This window comes from Balaenoptera musculus, chromosome 5 (assembly GCF_009873245.2).
Source record: "Balaenoptera musculus isolate JJ_BM4_2016_0621 chromosome 5, mBalMus1.pri.v3, whole genome shotgun sequence".
NCBI lineage: Eukaryota > Metazoa > Chordata > Mammalia > Artiodactyla > Balaenopteridae > Balaenoptera > Balaenoptera musculus.
Window position 1 is genome coordinate 15,424,293 of NC_045789.1, and position 20,372 is coordinate 15,444,664.

General features: G+C 37.5%; 1 protein-coding gene across 1 annotated transcript in view; it reads left to right on the forward strand.

Moving 5' to 3' along the window:
* Positions 1-20,372, forward strand: part of BMPR1B (bone morphogenetic protein receptor type 1B) — a 383,924-nt gene that overhangs the window by 205,920 nt on the left and 157,632 nt on the right. The window contains exon 3 of the mRNA XM_036853679.1: positions 19,945-20,039. The gene's annotated coding sequence lies outside the window, so the exon portion shown is untranslated. The remainder of the gene's footprint in view (positions 1-19,944; positions 20,040-20,372) is intronic.

The following is a 20,372-nucleotide window of genomic DNA, read 5'->3' on the forward strand; positions in this document are numbered from 1 at the left end:
ATTTGTAGGCAGATTCTCAACCACTGCGCCACCAGGGAAGCCCCTAGTGTTATTACTTATTCATGAAAATTGAACTTGTCCTTCATTTTAAGTAGGAAGTAAGATGTCCTGTTTATTAGTTTTCTACTCAAATTTTAAAACTTATTTTTTTCTAAGGAAGTCAGTAACTTATTGATTATCAGAGTAGTAATTGTATTAAGTTTATGTGTTTGGCATTATGCAGATAAACCAAAATTTATTAATAATTTAAAAAGTCTTCTTGGGCCTTTATAGTTTTTGCTCACCTCTCCTCCACCCATCCTCCACACAGCTTTACAGGTCTTCTCATGCCACACTGCTTCTTAAAACTGCTCACTGGCTTTTCATTGCCAGGAGGATAAAAGTTAAAGTCCCTTTTCATGGAAGTCCAGGCCCTCCGTGGCCCGCTCCTTCCTCCCTCTCTGGCCTTGTCTCCTGTCTCTCCCTCGGACTGTACTATCTCTCAGGGCTCTGCCTTTGCTCTGCCTCTTTCTGGAATGGACCCTCCTCTGCCTTTTCTCCTAGACTAATTCTACTTACCCCGTTAAGGCTTAGTTCCATGACTACCTTTCCTCCCTAATGAATTAGGCACTTGTATTTTTTCACTTACGCATAGCTCTTGCATTTCTTTTATTAATATGCGTTATAGCTTTTGCCTGTGTGCTACTTGGAGGCTGGAGTTTTGTCTTATTTAGTTTTGTATGTTATAGGTGCTGGGCGTATATTAGCTATTCAAAATCGTTTACTGAAGGAATGAGTGATTGAATGAACTTATGGCCCATTTTATTTTTCATTTGAGTCTGCAGTCTTGAATCATCAAATCCTCTCTTTCACTGGTCCTTTATGCTTGCTTGGAGCATAGCAGTACCTCTCATTTCACATTTCAAGTATTTCTCACTTCTAAAAAATTTTACCAAGGAGGAGAGAGTGCTAGGCAGGGCTTGGCAATGGTAATGTGTATTTGCAGAAGCTCTTTCCAGCACTGTGCTGCTTTAATGTGTCTTACCTTCAACAGTGGGAGGCTGATAAGTCTTCATTATTCATTAATTAGGTGTTTGTATAACACCACAAAGAATGGTACTGTGAATATGCAAAAAGTGCATAAAACATAGTTCCTGATTTCAATTAATGTATTGTCTACTAGAAAAGAGAAGACAGGTACGTAATACAAGTTGGGAATGCTGTGCGTTTTTATAAAGGTACAAAAAGAATGCAGAGGCTGTTTTGAGATAGAATAGCTCAGCTGGCTTTATCAGATAGAACTTTAAGAAGAAAGGGTTGAGTAGAAGTTGTCATTCCTTTTGACTCACATGCTGTGAATTCCATGACAAAAGGACTGTGCAGAAAATTTGTCTAATGTCTTGAAATTCTTTTAAAGAAAAATTGGTGGAAGTACAGTTTTTACATATGCAATTTTGATAAAATATTGTTTTGGGTAGGCAAATTAAGGAATCTCCTAAGTTTATTTTCTATGGAGTGGTTGACTTTTTAAATAAAACTCCTTCAGGTAGTTGGTGTATTTTAATATACTTATGAAAGCTGGAGGAGATGGTATCTCAGCAGAGCTTGTAGGACTATAAAGCCACATGATAGTTAAGTCCGTTTTTAGCTGATTGGTTTTCTTGCCTGAAATGTGACCAGGACTTGATTGCTTTTGCTTTTCTTTAATTTAGGTACCTCAGTTTATGCATGATTATTAGCTGTTAAAAAACAAGAATTAAGTTGACACTTAAGAGTTGGAAAATGAGACATTTGACTACCATTAGGAGACTTTATTCTCTACTAGATGCAGTCCAAGAAAAGGTACTCTAGTGTTTATTTGAACAATAGAAATGCCATCTGTACCTGATAAATGTATGTAAATATTTTAACCAATGATGAGATTCACAGGTTACAGCAGTTCTACTAAATAAACTCCATTTCTCCTCAAAGATTATTTCCCAGGGCAGTGCTAGTGGGCGAACTCTTGTCAGAACTACGTGCTACAAAATCATGTGCCATTTACAGTGGATAAGATCGGGTGACTCACAAAGAGGAATCCCACAGTTAATGTGACAAATAATCAAAAAGAATAATGTAAGCAAAATTCAACTACTATCTCAAATGTTTTGTGTATCATTTTTCTTCAGAGATTCAAAGTTATTCACAAATTATAAGCAAATATATCCCAGAATTTACAGGGAGAATACATTAAAGCAATGAATCAGGAACGGATATAACTGAATGCGGCATTTCCAAAAGAACTAATATTCACCTAAATTATTTGAATTTCTAGAGGGAAGTGTTTCAATAATTGCTTTCATTTTTGTTGTTCTTAAGAAGAATTTGCTTAGGAACCTAATGTATTCCTAAGGTGTATTGCTCCTTTTCCCCAGATATCCAGACAGAAATTAAACAATTTAGGTGCATGACAGAAATTTCAGATCAAATTTAATCTTCCAGTGGCTGTTTATGTAATTAGACTAAAATTTAAATCTTTCCGTGGCCTAAATTAGTGCTTCTCAACCTGGCTGGCTTATCAGAATCATGTGGAGGGCTTCAGAGAATACTGATTACTGGCTCCTGCCTCAGGGATTGGTCTGGGATATGGCCCGGGCATCTGGATTTTTAAAAGCATTACAGGTGATTCTCATGTGTAGCACAGTTTAAGAACCACTGGCCTAAAACACCTACATCAGTCAGTACTGTCTAGTTATTTGACTTCATGGTGTGCCCCCTCTCCCCTCCACCCTACCCCCCCCCCCCCGCCCCCTTTTTTATTGGTCACTTGAATACCAAGGATTGTTCTTATCCCAGGATCTTTCCATTAGCAATTCCTTCTGCCTGGAATGCTCTTCCTACAGATCTTTATATGGTTGTCTCCTCTCATCATTCAGGACTCAGCTCCCAGGGTTCTGCTTCAGGCAAGCTTCAGGCAAGACTTTTCTTAATCCCCCTCTCTAAAGCTTTTCCCCAGCATTGTCATATTATTCTGTGTTAGTTGTATTATTGCCATTTTGGGGGGACCACGAGATGTTATATTCATTTGTTAGTGCCCCCCGCCCCCAAGTAGAATGTAAAGTCCATGAAGGCATGTCTGGTTAACCATCATATTCCCAGCATTTAAAGCCAAGTCTGTCATATAGCAGTTCCTCAATATATAGTTTTTGAGTAAATGAATTAAAATGTTGATAGAAAAATGATTGTGGGAATATACATAATTATATCTTTTTTTCTTCTCCAAAAACAAAACCAAATATGGTATCACATTTTAAAAATTAGAATAAAGCCTTAAGATGAAATGAGTGAAAATGCCAACAGGCAAAGAAGAGGTAAACCTAGAAATGGGGCCGCCCCAGTGCCGAAACCCTGGGGGTGGTGACGTAAGACTGGGGTGCCCACCACCACGTGAAGCTCTCACGTCATGGCTGTACTTCGGGTCCTATAACCATCATGCCAAAGTGTGCCTCACATTTGAAATCTTCATGTACTTTCTAGTTAACTTATATTTTAAGACCTAACACGTCCTCCTCCAGAAAGCCTTTGCTGAGCTCAGTCTCCAGGAAGAGTTAGGTTTCCTGTGCTCTGCTCCTTTGTGTCATGGCCATTGCCAGTCTCTGTATTACAGCGATCTGTTCACCAGTCTCTGTCTCCCTCACCAGCCTCTCTGAGAACAGGGATTGTGCTGTAGTACCAAGCCAATAACTGGTACTCAGCAAGTGTTTGGCTGAATGAAAGCGTAAACAAATATGAAATACTCCATAAGAAGCATTAGAACTGCTGATTAAAAATTATAAAATGGATTTGTCAGGAACATAAGTAAGTTGAAGAAGTTTTTAATAGAATAAAGCAATAAATAAGGGTATTCCAGGCCAACCGGGGGATGTGTTGTTATGCACACTTAGGAAATTAAGCAAACATTCTTGGTGCCCATAAGTCTGAGCACTGACTTCCAACTGATATGTGGCTTGTCATCTATACAAGGTTGTCATCACGCACTTGGGACTTTTTATACATTATTTACCCTTCTTGATAAACTTCAATAGCTGCTATTCAGATGGATGCATTTTCCAGTAACACCTGATATGCATTTTAAAATGTACCTTTTAATTGGTATTGATTGTCAGTAAACCCAATGATAACTTTCATCAGTGTACTTTGAACTTTGTTGTTCTGCCCAAAAGAAAATGGAGCAATCTTTCATATAAATATTTAAAATTCTCCGTGTAGAGCCCTGTTAGTTCCATGGTGCTATTGTTATAATTTTAGTACTTAAATACTACTTAGGATCACTCTTTCAGATGGTATCCTGCTTCAAAATCTCTATCACTACGGATAATTTTACCAGAAAGCTGGATTAAAGAGGAGAATCATGCAGTTGAAATGAACATTTTCAGTAACATTGTGGAATTGTTTATGGCCTCATTTTGTCACAAAGATGATAAAACAGAGAAAGAAGAGTGAATACTCAGGACAGAAATGCTGGTCAGGTCCCCCCAAATCATCCCAAAGTGTACAGTGTTGCCACTGCTTTACTGCTGGCAGCCTGGGAACTGGTACGTGCTTTCGCCTTCTGCTTTTAGGAGGAAACACTAAATTTGTCCCATTTCTAAGAATGAGACAAGCAAGGAGAGCAAGGAGTTTGAATACCAGCATCACAGCATCCAAAGAAGTTTTCCTTCTTTTAATTTTTGAATCTGCATTCCCACATAGTCAGATCTAGTTCTACACCAGCTCAAATGTTATTCCATAGAAATCAGGGTTCAGAGAATTCTGTTTGTTCTTTGAAAAGATACAGAAGTGTGGAAGTGCTGCTCTACATGGCATTTCTTGTGAACATATGGTTTGGTGTGTTAGCAGAGTGTAATGTGGGATTTGTGTCGTGGGCAAAAGGGAAATGAAACCTAAAGGACAGAGCTGGGTCGAGACGGCTGAGCGGCCTGTATTCTGTGCTGAAAGTTCAAACCCTCTGTTGTCGGCAAGAGGAGGTGTTGAAATTTTGTTAAGTGTAGTAGCAGTGCAGAAGACTGATGGAGGAGAAGGCAGAGTGGTGACAGGACACTCGATTGTGAGCCTTTCAGTATTTAAGGTTATATAAAAGCTAGACCTGAATTTTGGTAGGAACAGAGGGAGAAGGGTAGAGGGCACAAACTCGAGAGGTATTTCAAAGACAGACTCTTGAGTATTTAGTAACTAATTAGAATTAGGGGAGAACAGAAGTGGAAAACTGAAATTTTTACTTTGGATGACTGAATAGTGGTACTGTCACTACCCAAGTAATGGTTGTGTGTTGCCATTATCAACAAAAATATATATGCCTCAAATTGGAGTACTTCAGTTTGTCCCCTAGGAATTATTTTTTTCCATAAGAGAATAATCTCTACAGAGATGTGGCCCCTCGGGTGTTCCTGAAAAGTATAGTAATAAGGACCAAGGATTTAATGTGAAAAGACTCGAGTTCAGTTTCAGTCTTTACTTTTTTGAAACTTTGGCTCATTAGGCTGTTCCTCACCTACTTTGAACTTCCATTTCCTCGTATGTAAAGTCGGGATGCTTTCTTGTTGGCTTGTCCTGATGATCAAATGAGAAAACATATGGAAGAACACTCCTTAAAAATATGCTGTATAAATGTGAGTTGTTAGATTTATACACACCAATAAGAGCTGGACAGTAAGAGAGGGTATATACCCCATCAACGTGGATTCCTTACCCTGAGGATGTTTTGAGGTTCCTGTACTCCTGAAGTGTTCTTTTATATTCTTCACGGATGTGATTTAAGAACGGCAGTTTGTATATGTTTTTCCAAACACAAATATTTATACAAAGCAGTTATTTTGATCTAATGGTTCAATACAAATTCTCTTTGCAATAAAACAAAAATGTTATCAGGTTGATTCCTAAATTGACCTGCTATTTGTTAACATTATTTCATCCCTTTATTGGACCATGAAAGAAAAGTATAAGGATATTCTTTTTTTTTTTTTTTTTTTAATTAATTTTTATTTTATTTTTTGGCTGTGTTGGGTCTTTGTTTCTGTGCGAGGGCTTTCTCTAGTTGCGGCTAGCGGGGACCACTCCTCATCGCGGTGCGCGGGCCTCTCACTATCGTGGCCTCTCCTGTTGCGGAGCACAGGCCCCAGACACGCAGGCTCAGTAGTTGTAGCTCACGGGCCCAGTTGCTCCGCGGCATGTGGGATCCTCCCAGACCAGGGCCCGAACCCGTGTCCCCTGCATTGGCAGGCAGACTCTCAACCACCGCGCCACCAGGGAAGCCCAGGATGTTCTTTATCTTTACCTTTTCTACTTTTGCCACCCACCTGTCCTCAGCCCAGTTCCAGCTCCGATCTTGGTCACTGTAGGCCAAATACGGTAATGAAGCAGATTTGAGGAAGAAAAAAAAAAAAGAACCCTCAAAGGGCACTCCTGTGCAGTTTTCACCTATTCCACAGTAGTCAAATGAAAACAAAGCTTACAAAAACTAGAAAGATTGCTTCAGTTCATAAACAAATGGGACCTAATGAAACTTAAAAGCTTTTGCACAGCAAAGGAAAACGTAAGACGAAAAGACAACCCTCAAAATGGGAGAAAATATTTGTAAGTGAAGCAACTGACAAAGGATTAATCTCCCAAATTTACAACCAGCTCATGCAGCTCAATATCAAAAAAACAAACAGCCCAATCCAAAAATGGACAGAAGACCTAAACAGACATTTCTCCAAAGAAGATATACAGGTTGCCAACAAACACATGAAAGGATGCTCAATGTCACTAATTATTAGAGAAATGCAGATCAAAACTACAATGAGGTATCCCCTCACACCGGTCAGAATGGCCATCATCAAAAAATCTACAAACAATAAATGCTGAAGAGGGTGTGGAGAAAAGGGAACCCTCTTGCATTGTTGGTGGGAATGTAAATTGATACAGCCACTATGGAGAACAGTATGGAGGTTCTTTAAAAAACTAAAACTAGAACTACCATATGACCCAGTAATCCCACTACTGGGCATATACCCTGAGAAAACCATAATTCAGAAAGAGTCATGTACCACAATGTTCATTGCAGCTCTATTTACAATAGCCAGGACATGGAAGTAACCTAAGTGTCCATCAACAGATGGATGGATAAAGAAGATGTGGCACATATATACAATGGAATATTGCTCAACCATAAAAAGAAACAAAATTGAGTTATTTGTAGTGGGGTGGATGGACCTAGAGTCTGTCATACAGAGTAAAGTAAGTCAGAAACAGAAAAATAAATACCGTATGCTAACACATGTATATGGAATCTACAAAAAAAAGAAAAAAAAAATGGTTCTGAAGAACCTAGGGGCAGGACAGGAATAAAGACGCAGACGAGAGAATGGACTTGAGGACATGGGGAGGGGGAAGGGTAAGCTGGGACGAAGTGAGAGAGTGGCATGGACATATATACACTACCAAATGTAAAATAGATAGCTAGTGGGAAGCAGCTGCATAGCACAGGGAGATCAGCTCGGTGCTTTGTGACCACCTAGAGGGGTGGGATAGGGAGGGTGGGAGGGAGGGAGACGCACGTGGGAAGAGATATGGGGATATATGTATATGTATAGCTGATTTACTTTGTTATAAAGCAGAAACTAACACACCATTGTAAAGCAATTATACTCCAATAAAGATGTTAAAAAAAAAAAGTATGATTTAACTTGCTCTTGGAAATGTATAATATATGACAATATTCAGATCCACCAAAATACAGAAGTAAAAGATTTAAAATACTTTAGTCTCTCTGTATTACTCTTTAGTTACCTTTGGCACCAACCACATTTCAAGAAAATTTCAGGCCCTGTCAAGCAGGACAGCCAATAGAAACAACCACATTTTATATGTGAACCAATCAAGAGTAATGGATATCTCATTCATTTCTTGTTAAAATTGGTTTGCTTTATTGTTTTCTTCCTATTTCTTCTCCTTCTTTTGAAATATGTTTTGATTAGAAAAATGTGGCATTAAGGTGAATAATGATATTCCTCAGCTTTACAAATTTAATTCTTCCATATGAAAGCAGATTCATCATAGAGCAGTAAAATAAACCAGTGATGTTTTTATGAATGATCAGATTTAACGTACATTTCTATTTTTACTGCCTGTTAAATTTAATTATTCAGTGATATTTTTATGAGCTACTGTCATATGATTAATGAATAGTAAAAAAATAAAATTAAATTAAAAAGGTCAGCTTAAACGTGGTAGACGTGTATTTCCCTCCCCCATTGAGTTGGTTTTTGCTGAATCCTTCCTGTCTGGGATTTCCCGCTTTCCATCCAAAGGAATGCCTGGCGGTAGCTTGTTTTATTGAGTCCCACAGTCTTTCCTGCTCTCCTTTCAGCTGACAGAAATCCCTCTGGTAGGGGCGATTTCAGGATCACCTTTATGTCCCTCCTGCCTTGGAGAGGACGTTTAGTACTTTTTCAGGATATCATTTCCACTGTTCAACAAAATACAGTGTATTTTTTTCTAGAAATGTTCCATTAAATTAATATCACATTGCTAATTATGGGTATCTGTATAAATAAAAAGATCCTCGAATGAGTTGTTCTTGAAAAAGTAACAAGTATTGAGAGTTCAGCTCAGCTCTGTCTTTTTGGTGAAAGAAAACCTTTATTTCAGATGTAGGATAATCATAGTCATCTGTCGTCTGGAATATTAGAACTACTCAAGAGATTAATGGAATTAAAAATTCTCATGAAGGTTCTTATTGTCACATAGACAATGTAATTTCCATTTTGAAATGATAGAAAAATTTGAATTAATGATTAATTCCATAAATCTAAGAAATAAATATTAAAGATACATGATGATTTTAAGAACTGTACACTTTTGTAAAAGTAGAAAATGCTTGAAATTATATTGCAAATAAATATTTATTATATTTCAAACACTTTTTGAGATTGTCCTTAGTGTTATATAAATATGTGTGCCTTTAAGAGGAAACCAAATGGAAATGCTTGTATGTAGCTGGGAACTCAGCTATTTTTATTAAACATGAAGAGACATTAGTACAGTTTTATTATGAGTCAAATTAGCAACAACTGTAGGAATAACGTGATATTCTTGATGCTTTTCACTCTTTATTATTATCTTATTTTGTTAAACATAATTGAGCTTTATTATTGATTATGGTTGTATGCATACCATGCACTGTGAATTTCAAAACGATTTCTATTTATAAATAATAAAATGTTTAAGTTTAGTTTGGCATTAGTTGGTGTGATGTCAAATACAAGTTTAAAAGGACATGCATTCTTTGCTATATCATTTTCTTGTTTAGTATTTTTCTTCTTTTCAATTTACATATTGAAAACAACATTGTTCTGGTTGAAAAGAACAAATGACCTATTTATTAACTGTGCAGTCAATACTTCTCAAACTAATAATGGATAGGTACTTACAATAAACTGGCAGCAGTAAAGGTTAGTAGACTTATGTATGATTTTCCTGTGGGGTCCCGGGAGCCCAAAGTATTTATTACTTGAGAACAAAGAACCTTAGAGTTAAAGGTAAGTGATTCTGTATATGATATGACTAATAGTAGCCCTATAAAGGAAAAACAAGGAGGAAACCATCCATAGTTTGCTTCTAACTAGGCACACTGTAGAGTCAGTTTTCTTTCTCCTCAGTCATTTACACTGAAAGTCATTTACACTGAACGTCACATATTTCCTCAGGTCTTTTTGAAAAATGATGACAAGCTTGGGTTACTAATATTTTCCTATTTTACCAATATTTGCCCCCGAGGATTGTCTCATTCTTTATGGTGTTGGATGAATTTGTAGTATTCATATCTCATAAGTTTGTCAACAGTGTATCTTAAGGTCATTCATTTCTTAATCAAGTTTTTGCTTTTTCTTCCCCTCTAACTTCAAGGAAGCATTAAAGCATTAATATAACAGGATTACAATCCCAGTTTCCTAGCACTGATCTAATAGAGTACTTTATTATTAGCAAACTGAAGATGTTAATATAGGTATTTATCATAACACTGAACAGAGGATTAGCACATTTTCTTTGTCAGTACATTTTTTAAAAGTTTCTTTACCTTACTAAACATTCTTTCGAAACTGCATGGGAATTCAAATTAAGTTAGTTTAAAAACGGAAACAATATACTAATAAGTCAACTATTTCTATTCCTTAATCTTCCATTTGTTGATTAGTTTATTCAGCTAACAAGTGAGTGGCTGTGTCGGTGCCATATATAACTTGAAAATGTGCTTTAAGCTTTACTTGGTCCTAGGCTTTTTTGAAATTGTAGTTACTGGAAAGAGTAAATGGCCAAACGGCCAATAAGCACATGAAAAGATACTCAACATTATAAGTCATTAGGGAAATGGAAATTAAAACCACACTGAGATTCTACTTTATACTTACAAGTACTGCTATAATAAAAAAGACAGATGATTACAGGTGTTCGTAAGGATGTGGAGAAATTGGAACCCTCATACATTGCTGGAGGGAATTTAAATGGTGTAGCCCTTTGGAAAACAGTTTGTTAGTTCTTTATGATGTTAAACATAAAATTGCCATTTTACCTAGCAATTTCACTCCTGGTCTTTGCCCACAAGGAATGAAAATGGATGTTCACCGAAAAACTTGTACATGAAAGTTCATAGCAGCTTTATTCGTAATAGTTCAAAAGTGGGAACAACCTAAACGTCCATCAGCTAAAATGAATGGATAATTAAAAAGCCTATCTTAGACAATGAAATATTATTCCACAATAAAAAGCGCGGTACTGATACCCAATGCAGAGGTGCAAATATTAAACTCATTTTATTGATGAGGAAACTAAGGTTATATAACTTATAAAGTAACTTGAGAGATGAAGACTCCAGTCGGCGTGACTTCAGAACACTCAGTCTCTACACAGGGATGGGTTGTTTTAAATCATTCCCCCCATCTGTCCGTCTCTTTTCTTTACAGCCAGACTTTCTGAAAGAGAGATCTTACTCCGTGTCTTCTCACTTCACTTTCTTACTGTCCTCCTCCCAGGGAAACAGTGTGGCCACCAATGATCTTTCTTTCTTTTTAAATACCTGCTTTGTTGAAATAATAATTTATATACCATAACACGTACCATTGTGAAGTGTACAATTCGGAGACGTTTAGTGTCACAGTGCTTTCTGAATTTTGTGTATAATGGGCTCTCTTCAGTCACTCTCATGTTGGATCTTTCCATGGCATTTGAAGTTGCTGACCATTCCCTCCTGAATACTCCATCCTCACCCACCCCTGTTCTCAGTCTCTCATTCTTCTCCTACTTACACTCAATAGTTGTTTTACGGTCTTTGTGGGCTTGTCTTCCTTGACCCACTTCTTCAGTGTTGGTTTTGGGTTACTTCTCAACACTGAGAGACCTTGTGACTTCAGGAACCACCTGTGTTGGTATATGGCTCACAAATCTCTGTCCCAGTCATTTATACAACACATATTTATTGTACATTTATCGTGTGCAAGGCTAGTTTAGGCCCTTGAAATCTATGCTGTCATTGAACTTGCATTCTGTTGGAAAGAGACAAGCAGTAACAGTCAAAAGATAAAGAAGGAAGTGTACAATTTTAAATTGTAGGGTAGTGGTAGGCTTCACTGAGAAGGTGCCTTTTTTATTTTTATTTTTTTAATTTATTTTTTATCGAAATATAGTTGAATCACAATGTTGTGTTAATTACTGCTGTACAGCAAAGTGACTCATTTATACATACACACACACACACATTATATATATATACACACATATACATATATACACACACACATTCTTTTTCATATTCTTTTCCATTATGGTTTATCAGTATATATACAACAGAATGGATAAACAACAAGGTCCTACTGTATAGCACAGAAGGTGCCTTTTGTTTTTTTTGTTTTTTTTTTTTTTTTAATTTTTATTTATTTATTTATTTATTTTTGGCTGTGTTGGGTCTTCGTTTCTGTGCGAGGGCTTTCTCTAGTTGCGGCAAGCGGGGGCCACTCCTCATCGCGGTGCGCGGGCCTCTCACTGTCGCGGCCTCTCTTGTTGCGGAGCACAGGCTCCAGACGCGCAGGCTCAGTAGTTGTGGCTCACGGGCCCAGCCGCTCCGCGGCACGTGGGATCCTCCCAGACCAGGGCTCGAACCCATGTCCCCTGCATTGGCAGGCAGACTCTCAACCACTGCGCCACCAGGGAAGCCCAGAAGGTGCCTTTTGAACAGAGACTTGAAGAGGGTGAAAGAGTTAGCCATGAAACTGTCTGCAAGAAGAACATACCAGGGCGGAGACAGCAAATAGAAGGGCACCAAGGGCAAACTTGTCAGGCACATTTAAAGAATACTGAGTACAAGTGGGCTGGAGGTAAGCAAATGAGGGGAGCTGTAGTTGCTGTCAGAGACATAATGAGCAGGCAGATCAAGCAAGGCTTTATAGATTATGAGGATTTTGGCTTTTGCTCTGAGTAACAAGGGGAAGCAGTGCAGGGTTTTGAGTAGCAGATGGATATGATCTGAGGGATCTTTTTTGAGTGCCTACTTTGGTTTCTGTGTTGAGAATAGACTCTATGGTGACAAGGTTTGAAGCAGGAAAACAGTGATGGAAGGCTGCTGAATTGATGCAGTCTTCGTTGCTCCTCTATTCTAGATCAGTACGTTCAAGTCCCTATTGAATGTAGTCACTTGGATGTAACACAGATACCTCAAGTTTATCACATCCAAAACTAAATCCATCTTTCCTTCCTAGTTTCTGGTTGCAAAGCTGTTCCTTCTTTCTATAACCTCTGTCTTGGCAAAAGAACAGCTACGCAAAATAGGTGCCACCTTTGCCTTTTTTTTTTTTTTTTTTTAAAGACTTCAGTTTTTTCAAGGGCAGTTTAAGGTTCACAGCAAAATTGAAAGTACAGACATTTCTAGTATGTCTTCCACCCCCATCCATGTATAGCCTCCTCCATGATCAACATTACCCCCCAGACTGGTACATGAGTCATAAGTGATGAACCTGCATGGATATATCGTAATCACTCAGTGTTCATAGTTTACGGTCCACTCTTGGTGTTGCTCATTCTATGGATTTGGACAAATCCATAATGACATGTTTCCCTTATTTTAGTGTCACACAGAGTATTTTTACTACCCTAAAAATCCTCTGTGCTCCACCTGTTCATCCCTCCTCCCAACAACTCCTGCTATTTTTTACTGTCTTCATAGTTTTGTCTTTTCCAAAATGTCATATAGTTGAAGTCATACAGTATGTCGCCTCTTCAGATTGGCTTCTTTCACTTAGTAATATGAATTTGAATTTCATTCATGTCTTTTCACATGGCTTGATAGCTAATTTTTTTAATATTCATGGCTTAATAGCTAATTTTTTTTTAAGATTCCACTGTCTAGATGTACCACAGTTTATTTATCCATTCACCTACTGAAGGATCTTTTGGCTGCTTCCAGGTTTTGGCAGTTATAAATAAAGGTTCTATAAACATCATGTTTTTGTGTAGACATAGGTTTTCAACTCCTTTGTGTAAATAATGAGTGTGATTGCTGGATAATATGGTAAGAGTATGTTTAATTTTGTAAGAAACCTCCAAACTGTCTTCCAAAGTGGCTGGACCATTTTGGATTCCCACCAGCAATAAATGAAAGTTCTTTCACATCCTCCCCAGCATTTGGTGTTTCAGTGTTCAGGATTTTGGTCATTCTCACTGATGTATAGTGGTATGACGTATCATTGTTGTTTTAATTTGCATTTCCTTAATGGCATATGAATTGGAGCATTTTCCATATGCTTATTTGCCATCTGTGTATCTCCTTTGGTAAGGTGTCTGTTAAGGTCTTTGGCCCATTTGGGTTCTTTTTTTTTTTATTTTTGATTTTTAAAAGTTCTTTGTATATTTTGGATAACAGTCCTTCATTAGATGTCTTTTGCAAATATTTTCTCCCTGTCTGTGGCTTGTCTTCTCATTCCCTTGATACTGTCCTTCTCAGAGCAAAAGTTATTAATTTTAATGCAGTTCAACTTACAAATTATTTCTTTCATGGGTCATGCCTTTGATGTTGTATCTAAAAAGTCATCATATCCAAGGTCATAAGGTTTTCTCCTATGTTATCTTCTAGGAGTTTTACAGTTTTGCATTTTACATGTAGATCTGTGATCTATTTTGAGTTAATTTTTGTGGAGGATGTAAGATCTGTGTCCACATTCATTTTTTTTGCTTATGGATGTCCAGTTGTTCCAGCACCATTTATTGAAAAGACTGTCTTTGCCTCATTGTTTTGCCTTTGCTCCTTTGTCAAAGATCAGTTGACTCTACTTAAGTGAGTCTATTTCTGTGCTCTCTTTTCTGTTCCATTGATTTGTCTATTCTTACTCCACACTGTCTTGATTGCTATAGCTTTATAGTAAGTCTTGATGTTAGGTAGTGTCAATCTTCCGACTTAGTTCTTCTTCAGTGTTGTGTTAGCTGTTCCAGGTCTTTTGCCTGTTCATATGAACTTTAGTATGTGTTTGTTAATATCCCAAAAAAATAACTTGCTGGGATTTTGGTTGAGATTGCATTGAATCTATAGATAAAGTTGGGAAGAACTGACATTTTGGCAGTATTGAGTCTTCACACCTTTGACTCTTTATGCATTCCTTACCCTATACTCAAATCAAAGACAAAGCCCTTTATTTTTTTATAGGACATATCAGTCCTTTTAATTTTGTCCACTGATTTCCGCTGATTAATTTCTTCATCTCATCTTCTTGCTCCCCCTTAAAACTCAATATTAAAATTCTAGCAGTTCCTTGAGAGAAATGTAGGCTAAGACTCTTTGAGTCCTTTCTGACTTTGTGAGGGCACTGCTTAGTTCATTTCCTGGCCTAGCCTGGGCTGCCTCTACCGTTTATTTAAGTAACTGATATAAAGGTAGTATGTGGTACTGTGGTCCAGATAGTTTTAATGGAGCCAGTGTCCAGATTCTCAACTTCTGTATGAATTTCTCTTTATTAATATTGATCTGCCTGAGAGAAATGCTTTATTCACAACATTCTTTCTCTTACTTTACAAAAGAAGACACACCCTTATCCATCCGAAATCATACTATATAGTACATTGTCCTGGGATCATAGAAAAATTAGCAATTAAACAATTTTAATTAATGTCTTATATTTTTGTTTTGGAGAAGTATGATAGAGTGAAAAATGAAAGGCTTTTAATTACAAAATACATCACGTAAGAATTCTCTGAGGAAATAAAATGGAAATAAAGATCGAGAAAATAAAATAGTAATGTAAAAATTTCAGCTGTTGAAAGAAGAGTCTATTCATGTATTTTTAAAATGGATAATAGTTTTATTACCATGGATTTAGGTTCTATTGAGTATTCTTAAAATAGTTGATAGAAATTTTATTTTTAAATGTCAATATTTCCAATTGGGTGGAAATTAAATTCTTTTCAAGTACATATTTTACCACAGGTGAAAAATTGTAGATGTTAAACTTGGTAATGTGTGAATGGTTATGTATTTTTTCAAAATTCTTTTAAGGGTCTGTGAATAAAACTAGTTGAAGACTACTAGCCTACTGTATAAAACCCAAGTTTTTATTTATTATTAGTTTTTTTTTAAAGATTTATTTATTACTTATTTATTTTATTTTTGGCTGCCTCGGGTCTTAGTTGTGGCACATGGGATCTTCGTTGGGCCATGCGGGATCTTTCATTGTGGCGTGCGGACTCTTTGTGGTGAGCCAGCTTCTCTAGCTGTGGCGTGCGGGTTTTTCTCTTCTCTAGTTGTGGCGCGCAGGCTCCAGGGTGCGTGGGCTCTGTAGTTTGTGGCACACGGGCTTAGTTGCCCCGCGGCATGTGGGACCTTAGTTCCCTGAACCAGGGATTGAACCTGTGTCCCCTGCATTGTAAGGCAGATTCTTTACCACTGGACCACCAGGGAAGTCCCTAAAACCCAAGTTTTTAAACCTGGTGTATAAAACCCTTCATCACCTTTCTCCTTCTAGACCTTTTTCCTTTTTTTAAAATTTAAACATTTCCTGCTTCACATTATGTGCTCCAGCAAGAAAGAACTTGGAAGTTCCATAGCATCCTTTTTCCTGCCTGTCTGTCTTTATTGTGTTATTCTGTCTCATCTTTGCCTCACTTCTGCCTAATCATTTTTAAAAAAATTTTTATTAGTATAGTTGATTTACAGTGTTGTGTTAGTTTCAGGTGTACAGAAAAGTGAATTTGTTATACATATATCCACTCTTTTTCAGATTCTTTTACCGTATAGGTCATTACAGAGTACTGAGTAGAACTCCCTGTGCTCTACAGTATGTCCTTATTAGTTATCTATTTTATATATAGTAGTGTGTCCCAATCTCCCAATTTATCCCTCCCCCTCTTTCCTCCCTGGTAACCATAAGTTTGTTTTCTACATCTGTGACTCCATTTCTGTTTTGTAAATAAGTTCGTTTGTACCTCTTTTATAGATTCCACATATAAGCAATATCATATATTTGTCTTTCTCTGTCTGACTTACTTCACTCAGTATGACAATCTCTGGGTCCATCCATGTTGCTGCAAATGACATTATTTTGTTCTTTTTTATGGCTGAGTAATATTCCATTGTATATATGTACCACATCTTCTTTATCCACTCATCTGTCGATGGACACGTAGGTTGCTTCAATGTCTTGGCTATTGTAAAAGTGCTGCAGTGAGCACTGGGGAGCATGTATCTTTTCGAATTATGGTTCTCTCGAGTATATGTCCAGGAGTAGGATTGCTGGATCATATGGTAGCTCTATTTTTAGTTTTTTAAGGACCCTCCTTACTGTTCTCCATAGTGGCTGTACAAATTTACATTCCCACCAGACGTGTAGGAGGGTTTCCTTTTCTCCGCACCCTCTGCAGCATTTGTTTGTAGATTTTTTGATGATGGCCATTCTGACCGGTGTGAGGTGATACCTCATTGTAGTTTTAATTTGCATTTCTCTAATAATTAGTGATGTTGAGCATCTCTTCATGTGGTTTTTGGCCATTGGTATGTCTTCTTTGGGGAAATGTCTATTTAGATCATCTGCCCATTTTTTGATTGGGTTGTTTGTTTTTTTGATATTGAGTTGCATGAGCTGCTTGTATATTTTGGAGATTAATCCCCTGTTGGTCACTTCATTTGCAAATATTTTCTCCCATTCTGAGGGTTGTCTTTTTGTTTTGCTTATGGTTTCCTTTGCTGTGCAAAAGCTTTTAGTTTCATCAAGTCCCAAATTTTTTTTTTTTTGTTTTTATTTTCATTACTCTAGGAGGTGGATCCAAAAAGATCTTGCTGTGGTTTATGTCAAAGAGTGTTCTGCCTACGTTTTCCTCTAAGAGTTTTATAGTATACAGCCTTACATTTAGGTCTTTAATCCATTTTGAGTTTATTTTTGTGTATGGTGTTAGGGAATGTTCTAATTTCATTCTTTTACCTGTAGCTGTCCAGTTTTCCCAGCACCACTTATTGAAGAGGCTGTCTTTTCTCCATTGTATATTCTTGCCTCCTTTGTCATAGACTAGGTGACCATAGGTGCATGGGTTTATTTCTAGACTTCCTATCCTGTTCCATTGAGCTATATTTCTCTTTTTTGTGCCAGTACCATACTGTTTTGATTACTGTAGCTTTGTAGTATAGTCCGAAGTCAGGGAGCCTGATTCCTCCGGCTCTGTTTTTCTTTCTCAAGATTGCTTTGGCTACTCGGGGTCTTTTGTGTTTCCATGCAAATTGTAAAATTTTTTGTTCTAATTCTGTGAAAAATCGCCTTGGTAATTTGGTAGGGGTTGTATTGAATCTGTAGATTGCTTTGGGTAGTATGGTCATTTTCACAATATTGATTCTTCCGATCCAAAAACATCATATATCTTTCCATCTGTTTGTGTCATCTTTGATTTCTTTAAGATGCAGAAGTCTTGATTGAGGAATCAAGACTTCCCCCACTTCAGACTGGCTCAGGAGCTAGTGTTCCATGCACCCTTGCTGCCGTCCTAGTCTGTATCACTGTACTAACACGCTGTTTTGTCATTAGCCTTTTGGTTTTTTTTTTCCTTTCTTGAGAGTAGGAACTGTGTTTCCTCTTGGGCTCCTCAACACCTCACTATATACCTCTCCTGGTATTAAGTTAATTTATTGGGAAAATGTTGATAATTGAACTAAGAAAAGTAGATTTCAACTGTTAGAAAGTTAATTCTTGTGCATAACTTTTTAGGCGAATCAATTAAGCTGTTGAAGGCTCTTTCTGTTTTATGCTGGTTATTTCTCTAGGTGTAATATTTGCCGTTACTGATAAGGTTTTTGGTAAGATTTCATATGAAAATCAGAGTTTGAACCTAAAAATGAGTTTAGGAACCATTCTTGTAGTAGAAGGGGAACAGAATTGTGAGCAGTAAGGCAAGAATGTCTAGTTTTGGCCCTGCCACAAACTTGCCGTGTGATTGTGGGTAAATTAACTGGCCTGGAGGTCAGTTTTATCATCTATTAAATGAGTAAGTGACCAAATTATTTCTTAAGTTTCCTTTACTCTTGATTTAATAAAGAGAGGAAATTTCAATTAAGTAAACATATGATTTTTCTTGTCAAGAAGAATAAAAAATATGGACTTGATTTATTTTCTAATCATTCATACCATGGACATTATATGTGCTATATGTAGATAATGCTGACCTTGTTTATATTACCTACAAATTATATAGTCATGGCTTAGATCTTATCCTTATTTTTTTTTAAATAGTATCTTTTTAAAAATTTTACTTTATTTTTGGCTGTGTTGGGTCTTTGTTGCTGTGCACGGGCTTTCTCTAGTTGCAGCGAGCGGGGGCTACTCTTCATTGTGGTGCACAGGCTTCTCATTGCGGTGGCTTCTCTTGTGGAGCACAGGCTCTAGGCACACGGGCTTCAGTAGTTGTGGCACACGGGCTCAGTAGTTATGGCTCGTGGGCTCTAGAGCGCAGGCTCAGTAGTTGTGGTACACAGGCTTTGTTGCTCCACAGCATGTGGGATCTTCCCAGACCAGGGATCGAACCCATGTCCTCTGAATTGGCAGGTGGATTCTCAACCACTGCGCCACCAGGGAAGTCCCCTTAATTTTTAAAAAAATAAAATAATTCAATTGTGATGATTGAAAATCTAGAAGTATTTCATATAACATGTTGATTCATATAATTTCCAGATTATATTTTAGCTTCTTTCACCAAATATTTAATTTGATCAGATTAATATTATACTTTCCTGTGCACTTCTATCATTCTGGAAATGAATTTAGTTATGTTTACACATTTCTTTGTGGCCAGTTACTCAGTCACTGCAGCCTTATTCAATGAGAAGCAATATTAAAAACAATTGCAAAAATGATTTCCTGCATCTTTTGGTTATTCATAGTAAGTAGTAGTTCAGTTTTATAAAGCTTGATTGAATGGCATTTAGGTATGGCTTTTATAAAGGATTTGAAATTATGTTGTTTGGCCAAAACAAAGGCAGTATTTCCTTTCTTGTCTTTCACTCCACCCAGCTCCCCTTTTCTCCACCTGCTGGAGGAAAACTACTTCTTCAGACAAACCTCATAATTGCCCTTCTGTGCCTGATTTGGGCCTCAGGAAAGGCCCATAGCATCTGTAAAACTGGCAGCAAAATGGTATTTCCAGGCAGGCACAGGGTTGCTGGGTAGTGAGCCAATCCACAGCTTTGTCTGAGCAGCTGAGAACTTTGCTGGAGTATTACCATGGTGTTCAGTAACACAGACCTGTGCCATGAGCAAGTAAAGCACTGAGCACGTGTCAGGGTCAATATTTATAGACCACTACGTAGCTGCCTTGCAGGGAGAGAAAACGAGAGCGAGAAACGTACAGCCAGAGGGCAAGGAAAGAAAGACTTCAGTGGAGGGAACTTTAATTTTCAATTTTTTTCTTAAAAAAATTCTTTTTAATTATCAGGTTCAAACTTCTGCTGAATCACAACCATTTGCCGCTGAGCTATGACAAGAGTGGAAACAAAAAGTTAAACGAGCAAGCCTGCTATACGTAAGAAGGTAAGTAATTAGCCAGTTCAGGCTTGCTTTTCCTGGTAAACTCCATCTCCCTGTTGGCTGCTCTACATCAGTAAGCAAAGGGCTGTGTGGCACGTTAAAGCTAATGTGGAGGGGCTGCCTGCTGGTTAAGAGTGTTCTTGGTGGCAGTGTAGTTTCGTATTCTGCTCTAAGAATGCTGTGTACAGTCATAATACAGTTAAATGATGTGGGTGGTGGGAATGGCTCTTGAACACTGATTTCATGTCATGTCCTGTCAGTGAATTTCTGTTTCTTCATTCTGTCAGACTTGAAGTCTTCTGATTGGTAAATTCGTGTTTACTTTTTATATTGCTA